Source organism: Alligator sinensis, unplaced genomic scaffold, assembly GCF_000455745.1.
Source record: "Alligator sinensis unplaced genomic scaffold, ASM45574v1 scaffold79_1, whole genome shotgun sequence".
Lineage (NCBI taxonomy): Eukaryota > Metazoa > Chordata > Crocodylia > Alligatoridae > Alligator > Alligator sinensis.
In genome coordinates this window covers 748,363-758,665 of record NW_005842706.1, presented here as the reverse complement: position 1 = coordinate 758,665, position 10,303 = coordinate 748,363, and the positions used below count along the sequence as shown (strand labels likewise).

The window sequence follows — 10,303 nt, the reverse complement described above, 5'->3', positions numbered from 1 at the left end:
CCTAACTCTCTTAGGACCTTTATGAAAATAACAGCCTATGGTCCAAGGTGCTATAGCTTTAAATAGAGTGGCTCACTTCTGTCTGAGGCCACCAAAATTTTTATTCTTATTTGTGGATCCATTACTACCTGCAAGAGTAGAATAGTAGGGCAGTGTGAATGGGTCACTTGCCCCATACACTATGAGGGGTGCCAGAATCCCACCTGTAGGGAGTTTTTCTCATGGCAGGGGAAGCTTTGCTCTTTTGTTGCCTGGCCACAGAAGGCAAGTAGCATAGTGCCACACCAAACAGTGTAATATGGGGAGTGGGGGTGAAGTGGGTCAAGCAGAATGGTGCCCCTCACCCAAGCTGCCCCCTGCATCTACTGTGGTCAGCATACCCTCGTTGCCTCTCTCACCCCCAGCCCCAAGCCCTCAATGAGTTCACAATGCCTCTGACCTGAGATATTGAGTTATATAATGGAAATAATTGAACAATTCCAGCTGAAATATCTAAGAGAAGACCTTTTTCCAGTGCACTGATTTTCTCAGAGCATCTTTGAACTCCTTGTTCCTCAGGCAATAGATAACTGGGTTAATGAGAGGAGTCAGAACTGTGTAGACAACAGACACCAGCTTGTTGGAGTCAAAAGAACTGATGGCCCATGGCCTGGCATAGATGAATAGGGAGGCAGCATAGAACATGGTGACCACCAGTAGGTGAGAGGCACACGTGGAGAAGGCCTTGTAACGCCCATTAGCTGAAGGGATGCGCAGTACAGTGGAGATGATGCAGACGTAGGAAGCTACAGTGATAGAAAGTGGCACAAGGAGGATGAGCAAAGCCAGAAGGAAGTCCATGAGCTCTGCCAGTGACATGTCTGTGCAGGCCAGATTGAGCAGTGGTGAGACATCGCAGAAGAAGTGGTTGATGATGTTGGGTCCACAGTAGGTTAGGCGCGAGATGAAGAACACTTTCCACATGGAGATGAAGAAACCGCTCAGCCAGGACCCAGCTGCCAGGCGGACACAGGAACTGCACCTCATGATCACTGGATAGCGCAGTGGGTTGCAAATGGCCACATAGCGGTCATAGGCCATGGCAGCCAGGAGCACACATTTGGTGCAGGCCAATGCCAGGAAGAAGTAGAGCTGGGCCATGCATCCCGTGAAGGAGATGATCCTTCTCTGTGTCACAAAGCTCAGAAGCATCTTGGGCACTGTGACTGAGACATACCAGATCTCCAGGAAGGAGAGGTTGCCCAAGAAGACATACATGGGTTTCTGGAGCTGGTTGTTGGTCCAGACCAGCACAACGATCATGGCATTTTTCTGTCACTGTTAGCACGTAGACTAGCAGGAACATCAGAAAAAGAAGGACCTGCAGTTCCAAGATGCTGGGGAAACCCACTAGAATGAGTACCTACCAATCATGAGTACCTACCAATAACAGTATTGGTAGGTTGACCACACGTCACCATAGCAGTCGCAGCTATGCCATAAATCCTGGGATTTGCAAAGACATATATGTCACTAGAGCTGTTTGAAATGAAATAATAGATATTATGAAATCTTGATATTATTATAACATTATTATTATTAATGTCCCGTCTAGCTTTGCAGAAGTATTTCATTTTCTCCAGATACAGACGTATACTTAGATCGGGATTCTCTTCATTTTTGGATGCTTAGGTGACCAGATTGGGTCATCTACATGGTCCTCTAAGTCTCCAAAATATCTTATGCAGGCAGTCATTTCTGTGCACCTATGCAGCCATTTATGTGCACATGGCTATGCGTAAAGGAACAGAATGCCAACTCATGTGGAGGTGGCTTTTTGGGGGTGTTAGGCAACCATGTAGATGGCCAATTCAGAAAAGTACAGAATGTCAGAAAGGGGGAAGGTATGTAGTCTAATTCTCATTGATTTCAGTAGCGATTTCAGATGGACACCTCTATACTTTGGGTGCCAAATACATTTACAACGTTGAAAGAATAAATGTGTATATATAAACAAAAACATTTTACATAAAGCTAAAAGTGTTATTAGGAAAAAAAGCCAATGTTATTGATATTTTTTTTTTCTGTTTTTCATGATTTTTGAAATCAAGATGGTTTTCAAACTTTTTGCTCGCTAACAGCCATAGTCTTGGAAAACAAACAAAGGCCAAAAAACCTAGAAGTATGTTAAGGACTATTTTGATAAGTATTTTACTGAAACTATATTGTGAGTCATCTCACAGATGAATTAGAAAACTGTTTCAAGCTTTGAGAAATGAAAGTAACGATGATCCCTTTAAGCATTTTTGCCAGTTTCCAAAACAGCTGTCGCTGGATATCTGAGCTCTTCAAAGCCAGTTAGGGGAGCTGGATAGCCATTTTCCAATAAATTCAGGCATTTGGAATTAGACATTTATGGTAGATAGTTTAAAAAATGCCCTACTTGAGAATCTTTAAGTGCTAAGAACTCACCCTTTGAAAAAGATGCTCCATAGAGGTGTCTCCAGGTCAAAAATCAGTCTTTGTTTTCCAAAAGAATATGGCCACAGTACTCTAAAGCCCATTGACGTCATTTAACTGCATCAATTCAAATGGGACCTAGCTATTCAAGAGGACCATATTCAAGGTTAAAGAAAAGGAATTGATGCCCAACATCCTAGGTCCCTTTTAGGGAATTCATCAGAAAGGCTGCTAGCCTCAGCATGGCTTTCTTGAGGGCTTCCACTAAATTGATGATTCCTAGTGTTAAAAAGGGATTGCAAGACCAGATCCATCTTTGTCTGCCCCCGTTCCTCCTTCTGTATCTTAGTTTCATTATAAAACACTTGGCAAAATCAGAAAACTGGACTTCAGTGAGGCAATCTACTGAACAAAAGCCAGTCACCTGAATGAATTCTGTAGTATTAGATTAACGTTCTTTTCATTTAATTCATTACATTAATGTTCTTTCCCTTCAAAGACAGGGATGAAAAAATGCAATATTTATCTTTGTAATGTAAATTGGCATAGCCCTATAATTCTTATGTATGTCAGTGGATACCAGCTGAGACTGCATGATTTGTACGATCAATTGTCAGACAAGTGAAAATGGATGATAACCAGCAACTACTCCTTTTCTCTTTATACAAGAAAGAAAGAGAGAAAGAAGCATATAAACAAAGGAAAGTGAGTAGCAAAACAGAAAGGAAGGAGGTTAAATAGGTAGGTAAGTAAACAGGATGGATGGATTGATGGATGGATGAGCAAAAAGAAGCAAATAAAATCTGTTGTAAATGTGCATTGTCATGAATATTAAAAGATGTATTGAAAATAAATGTTACATACCTGAGAGAGGCAGATGAAGATGAACAACATAGCTTTTTCCTGAAGTAAATCATTGATCAGGAAAAAATATGAAGAAGGAAACCCTTTCCAAGGAAGTAAAAACCCAAATGAAAGAGAGTTACACAAAGAAAGTGCTGGGGATAAGAGAAAACACAATGATTCTGTAATTATCCCAGAGAACTGGGGTTGCGTGGGCTGGGAGAGCTGTGTCCCCACAGTACTGCATGTGAAGGACAAGGCTAGTTCTCCTTGATGACTGATTAATACGGGGCACTTTCAGCTCCTCCCCATCTCTCTCACTGAGTTCAACGGGGTCAGGATTTCATCACTGTAGAGTTTTTTACTTTAGTACTGACAAATTTCCAGTGTTATAGTCCCCAAAGGACCTGTGCCAGGAGCCAACCCACTTCAAACACAACAGGCAGTGACAGCCAAGTTGACAGCTCTGCTCCGTGGACTCCTGTGGTTCCCTCGTGCATCACCTGCCTGGCCACGGATCTTAATGGAGGAAGAAGCAGGCAGAAGTGCAGCAGGAGGAAGGGTCACAAATCCATGCTCTGGTGGGTGGTAAATGGTCCAGTTGCTCTGACTTGAGAAAGCTCGGTCTGCTGTAATAGCCTCTGTTCTGTTTGTAACCCTTTATTCTGTGATAGAGAGATTATGGCTATGACACGAAAACTTTTTTTCATGTTGCTGGATCTGGGACTTCCAAAGAAGTTGAGACGTCCTCCTATATCTTCAGGATCTGTGGGTGTCTGATGCCATTCAGCATCTTTGATTGCTTCCTCTTCCCCCAACCCAGTCCTGTAACCCACACCCCCCCGTTCAGATGTGCATTTTCAGTCTTTGACCTTATACTTAGATGACCTCATAGTTTGCCTGCTCTTGGAAATGTGGCTGCAGCTACACTTGCTCTCAGTCTGGTGGACTGCCTGCACACAGCCATGCTTTGTATCTGAAAGCAGTGGGACTAGGCACAGCCAGCTTTCAGTCTCGGTGGCATAATCTGGAAAAGGAGGAGGATTTCAGACATGCACCTCTCTTTTCAGCATCTCGTATTGGCTGGCTTTGGCGGTCCCCTATCTAGTGTCCTGAGCATGTTAGACACCTAGGATCAGGATTCACTTTTCCCATTTTATGTACTAGGAAGATAGGCACCTGAGCTGGGTTAGTGAATTGGACTCCTAGAAACAGATGCTTGCAGTTGAGATGTATGAATGCTCAGTGTCTAGGCCTATTTGTGGCCAATGCCTATGCCTAGGCCAATGCCTAGGCCAATGCCTAGGCCAATGCCTAGGCCAATGCCTAGGCCAATGCCTAGGCCAATGCCTAGGCCAATGCCTAGGCCAATGCCTAGGCCTATTTGTGGTCTGGCCTGAATGGATTTACTGCCCCAGAAACACTAATGGTTTTGTTTTAAGAGGTATAAAAATATTATTAGTCCTATTTTATAGATTTAGGTTAGGATTTTAAAGGGGAGACTGTGGGAGATACAGGCCCCGAATCCATTGAGACTGAGTGGGATATGGGAACCTAACACATCCAGACTTCTTTGAAAGTCCCAGTCTAGGTAACTTGATCCAATCACATAAGGAATTTCTTTTTTCTTTTCTGAAAGCAGTTCTCTAATCCAGAGCCTTAGGGAAATGGGCAGACAAATATGGGAAGCCCTTCCAATCCCAACCCAGATTGAAGCACTTCAAATGCGAAACACCTCAGTACTGCACCACCATACAGGCCCAGCTATAGTACTTCAAAATATGCTGGAGCCAATGCTCCTGTGGTGCTACATAGCCAGGAGCTGCTGAGCAATCACCCCAGTATCCTCCATGGCCTTTGGCCCAAGGGGCTTAGAAGAGCAGGTGAGTGGCAACAGCAGAGCTTTGTTGGGCAGTTGACCCCCTGGACTTCCTGTCTTTAAACTGATCAGCCCTTTAATGTGCATCACTTCCAGAGTGGCAGCAGAGACTGGAACCATGCTGTCTCTTTGCCCTCCTCATTCTTGTAGAACAGCACCACAAGGTCCTGGCTCTTCTCGCTAACTTGCAGTGAAGAGTTTTGGACAGCCAAGACTTTACACTGCATAGCTTCCTCTTCCAGCTCATCTGCCGGCTGGGGTGCTGCTGTGGCTGTTGTGTGTGAAGGTTGCCTCTTCAAGCTGTAGTCTGTGCTACATGCTCTATACATTTGAGAACTACTTACCAGAAGAGAGAGAAATAAAAGATACTATGAAAGGTGGCCCTTTTTGAGGCCACCTCCGGACTGTGTACCATTGCTTCTGGGCAAGAGACAGGAGCAGCGACTGGTGGGAGTGGGTAGTCCTGCGGTCTTGGAACAACGAGCAACGCCAGCAGAAATTTAGGATGAGCAGGCCCATCTTTGGGGTCATCGGTTCTGCAATGGCCCCATTGATTCAGTGGCAAGGTACCCATGACCATGAAGAAGTGTGGGGCAATTGCCATCTGGCAGCTGGCACCCCCCAAGAACCTCTGGTGTGTGGCCAGCCCCTTGGATGTGGGAAATTCCAATCAGATCAGCAATGAGGGAGCTGTGCTCTGCTGGCATCTTTCCTCCGCCTCTCTAGCCCATGGGAGGTTATTGCTATATTTTCTTGGATGGGGTTTATGACCCGGGGCGGTGTACAATACCATAGAGTACTTAAACAGAAAAGGCTACTTCTATTGTGTTGCAGCAAAAGCGATGTGTAGGAGGGGTACAGGGGAGCAGGGGCCCCCCCTGAGATTGGCCACCACCAACTTCTGCAGGTGGTTGCTGCTCCCGCTTTGCTGTCGATGTGGCCGGCAGTGGCTGCGGGGGGCCCCCACTCATCATGGCCCTGCCCCCACCACCATCTGCAGATGGTCGCCATGCCCCTCCAGCCTCTGGAGGTATGTGTTGTTCGTGGTGTTATAGACCACAAAAGATAGCTCCCCCACATGACCATGAGGTGGTTGGAAAGGTCCATGACACCAAGGTCCTTTGGAATTCCAAACTCATACCTATGTTGACAGGGAGAGTGCTTGTGTTGGGCACCCCTAGCGTGGAGCTCCTCCTGTTTCTTGATGACCCAGACCCACTCCTCCCATTATTCACAAAGGCTATACCAGACATGTGAATGTCAGGAAAGGGCTTTTCAGTTACTGGTTGGGCAGCTGCAGGATGTGTGTGGACTTCTTTGGGCTCCTCAAGTACAAAGGAAGGCATGTTGGGTATGCAGGGCCTGCCCTGGATTCTTATTTTGGCCTGTGTGCTGCACAGCATCTGCAAGTGTGACCTTCCTGGAGGCATTTAAAATATTTTATTAAACATTTTAAATATTTAAAACCTGTCTGAGGCTCTCTTAGACCAAAGTACAATACAAGTAGGAGTGGCAGTATATGGGAATTTCAACCTGCGCCAGAGGAAGCAGGGATAGAGAGGAGGAGTTTTCCTTGAAAGTGGCCCACAAGGGGCCTAGCCCTGCTGTCATGGGCTCACTGAATCCCCTGGAAGATATGTAAGTCCTTGGGTTTGAGTGACAGGGCAGCATGCTACCTCAGTGAGTGGGGAGCCTAAAGGGATCATGTCCCACTCAGCATTGCTTTTCCCCAAGGTGAAGTGTCTGAGACCCTGAGTTAAAGGGCTATGTCACATAGTGCATGTATATCCACTGATTAATTTAGGGGTGGGGGAACATTATTTTGCATATACAGGTATTCACCGAAATTGGATTTGCTGTTGTCACCTTTGGTCTCTATGAGCCGCTAACAACAAGCGATGCTCATTTTTTTTATTTGTATGTTTGTATGCAACATGGTTTTCGGTATGAATGTATCTTTGTATGTTTGTAGTCTCAAGAAACTGCAAGAGGGTTTATGGCCAAATCAGGTGACAGAAATGCTTCTCAGTAGACAGTGGCTGTTGCCTAACAGGAAAGCTTTGGCCAATAAATCTATCAGGCAGGAAAGAAGAAAATCCATTTTAAAAGGAAAAAGAATCAGTTCTTGCCGGACAATGATCATGCATTTGTCTCACTTCAGTAGGAGGCTGATGAAGCACTGGAACAGGTTATCTAGAGAGACAGTGGCATCTCCATCCTTGAAGGATTTAAAGCTTGCCTTGATGAAGCCCTGGCTTGGATGATTTAGTTGGGGATGGCCCTCCTTTGAGAAGGGGGTTGGACTAGATGTGACCTCCTGAGGTCCCTTTCAACTCTAATCTTATATAATACTATGAAAGGGAAAAGGCATCATATGCCTATCAAAGAGGTCACCTCTATCTGTTAAGCAGTGTCTGGAGTCGTTAATCATTTACAGGGATCACCTGGCAGAGAGTTATCAAAGATGAGGCCCATGGTCCATATATGGCCCATGGAGCTATATCATTTGGGCTGCGGGGCTCTTGGAGGGGTGAGGAATCTGGGGGCAGGGTGAGTGGAGGCGGGACCTATTGCTGAATTCCAGCATTCAGAGCCCCATCGGGGACACATGTTGTTGTCAAAGGTGTGAGCAACCCTGGCCAATTGTCCCACCTCTGGTTGGCCAGCTCTTGGATGTGAAGGCCCTTGCTCCCAGATTGACAGCAACAAGATGAATTTTGGTATTCTACCTTGTAGCAGATCAGTCTGAGTACCGGGCAGCAGAGTCAACTTTACTTTCCTACCAAGCTGTTTCATTTCGTAAAAATAATTAGTCAATTACAGTTTCTTGTTTTATAGTTGGTAAGGTCAGAAGGGACCTGACCAGATCATCAAGTCCAACCCCCTGCCATGTGCAGGAAAGAACGCTGGGGTCAAACGACTCAGCTAGGTGATTGTCTAGCCTCCTTTTTGAAGGCCCCCAGGGTAGAGGCGAGCACCACTTCCCTTGGAAGTTGGTTCCAGATCCTAGCCGCCCTGACTGTGAAGTAGTGCTTCCTGATGTCTAGCCTGAACCTACTCTCAATCAACTTGTGGCTGTTATTCCTAATTGCTGCTGGTAGTGTCCGGAGGAACAGGGACTTTCCCGTTCCCTGCCAGTCCGCCCTGGTAAGTTTATAGATGGCCACCCAATCCCCTCTCAGTCTTCTTTTGTGAAGGCCGAACAGGTCCAGGTCCTGTAGCCTCTCCTCATAGGGTCTGTCCTGCTGATCCCTGATCATGTGACTGGCCCTCCTTTGGACCCTCTCAATGTTGTCCACATCCCTCCTGAAGTGTGGCGCCCAGAACTGAACACAGTACTCCAACTGCTGCCTGACCGGTATTGCATAGATGGGGAGGATCACCTCCTTGGACTTGCTCGTGATACATCTGTGGATGCATGACAAGGTGCGGTTAGCCTTCTATAATGACTTCAAGATCCTTTTCTGCCTCTGTGCTGACAATAAGGGAGTTCCCCAGCCTGTAGGTCTGCTGCTGGTTCTTCCCCCTCCTAGGTGCAGTACCTTGCACTTGTCAGTATTGAATCCCATCTTGTTCTCATCCACTCACCCCTGTAACCTGTCCAGATCTAGTTGTAGCCTGTCCCTCCCTTGTATCATGCCCACCTCTCCCCACGTCTTAGTGTCATCTTCAAATTTGAACAAGGTGCTTTTCAGCCGCTCATCCAAGTTGGTGATGAAGAACAGTATGGGCCTGAGGACTGAACCCTGGGGGATCCCACTGCCCACATCCCTTCAGGCTGAAAATGACCCATCCACCACCACTCTCTGGGTGCGGCCCCTCAGCCAATTTGTGATCCGTCTGGCTGCGTAGGCATCAATGCCACAGTTGCCTAATTTTTTAATGAGAATGGGATAAGAGACAGTGCCAAAGGCCTTCCTAAAGTCCAGAAAGCCTATGTCCACCGTGACACCTGTGCCCAAGGATTTTGTGACCTGGTCGTAAAAGGCAACCAGTTTGGTCTGACAGGACCTGCCCCTAATGAACCCACGCTGGTTGCCCCTGAGCATAATATCCCTTGCTGGTCCCTCGCAGTTGTGCTCCTTGATAATTTTCTCAAAGAGCTTCCCTAGAACCGAGGTAAGACAGGCCTGTAGTTTCCTGGGTCCTCCTTCCTCCCTTTTTTGAAAATGGGGACCACATTGGCCCTTTTCCAGTCCTCTGGCACCATGAGTGCTCGTAAAGCTGTGCCAGGGGTCCCACAATGACCCCTGCCAATTCCCTCAGCATCTTGGGTGGAGATCATCTGGATCTGCTGATTTAATCACGTCCCACCCCTCCAGAAGTTCTCTAACTAGGTCCTCCCTGACCCTAGGCCTGGTGGTGCCTCTCCTGGGTCTGTCTGGAATTCCAGTGTGGGGGATGTACCGGTCCCAGCTCAGAAATATGGAGGCAAAGAATTTGTTAAAGAGGTCAGCTTTATCATCTGGTGCAACCACCAGATTGCCAAGCATGTCCTGCAGGGGCCCCATGTTACCTGGTGCCTTCTTTTTACTCCCTATTTATTTAAAAAAGGACTTCTTGTTATCTTTGATCCTGGTTGCTAGTCCCAGTTCTGTCTCTGCCTTAGCCTTCCTAACAGCCCCCCTATAATCTCGAGCCATGGAGACGTTCAAATCCTCTTTGGTGATGGCCCCTCCCTTCTACCAGGTGCACACCTCCTTTTTAGCTTTCAGACATTCCTGAATGCCTTTGTTTAGCCATGGGGGCTTTTCAGCACCCTTGCCCGTTTTGATTTGCATTGCGACTGTCACCCTTTGGGCTCAGAGGATCGTCTCCTTAAGGAATGACTACTTGTCTTAGACTCTCAAGTCCCCTACCCCCCGGGACCTCAGTGCCTCTCCGACTAATCTCCTTAACTCATTGAAATTGGCCCTCCTGAAGTCAAGGGCTACTGCCTTGTTGCAGGCCCTTGACACCCTGTGTTGGATAGTGAATTCTGGTAGGCGATGATCGCTATCACCCAGGTGGTTGAGAACCTGCAGTTCCCTCACCAGGCCATTGCCTGTGGCCACGACCAGGTCCAGCAAGGCATTTCCCCTGGTGGGACTGTGCACCTCCTAGGTTAGGTGGAGGTCTGATATCTTGGCTAGGAAGCTACAT

The 10,303-nt window shown here is 46.9% G+C and overlaps 1 pseudogene; it reads right to left on the bottom strand.

Annotated features, from left to right (window-relative positions):
- Nucleotides 1-492: 492 nt before the first annotated feature.
- On the bottom strand, nt 493-7,636 carry LOC102376058 (annotated as a pseudogene).
- Between the last annotated feature and the right edge of the window lie 2,667 nt (nt 7,637-10,303).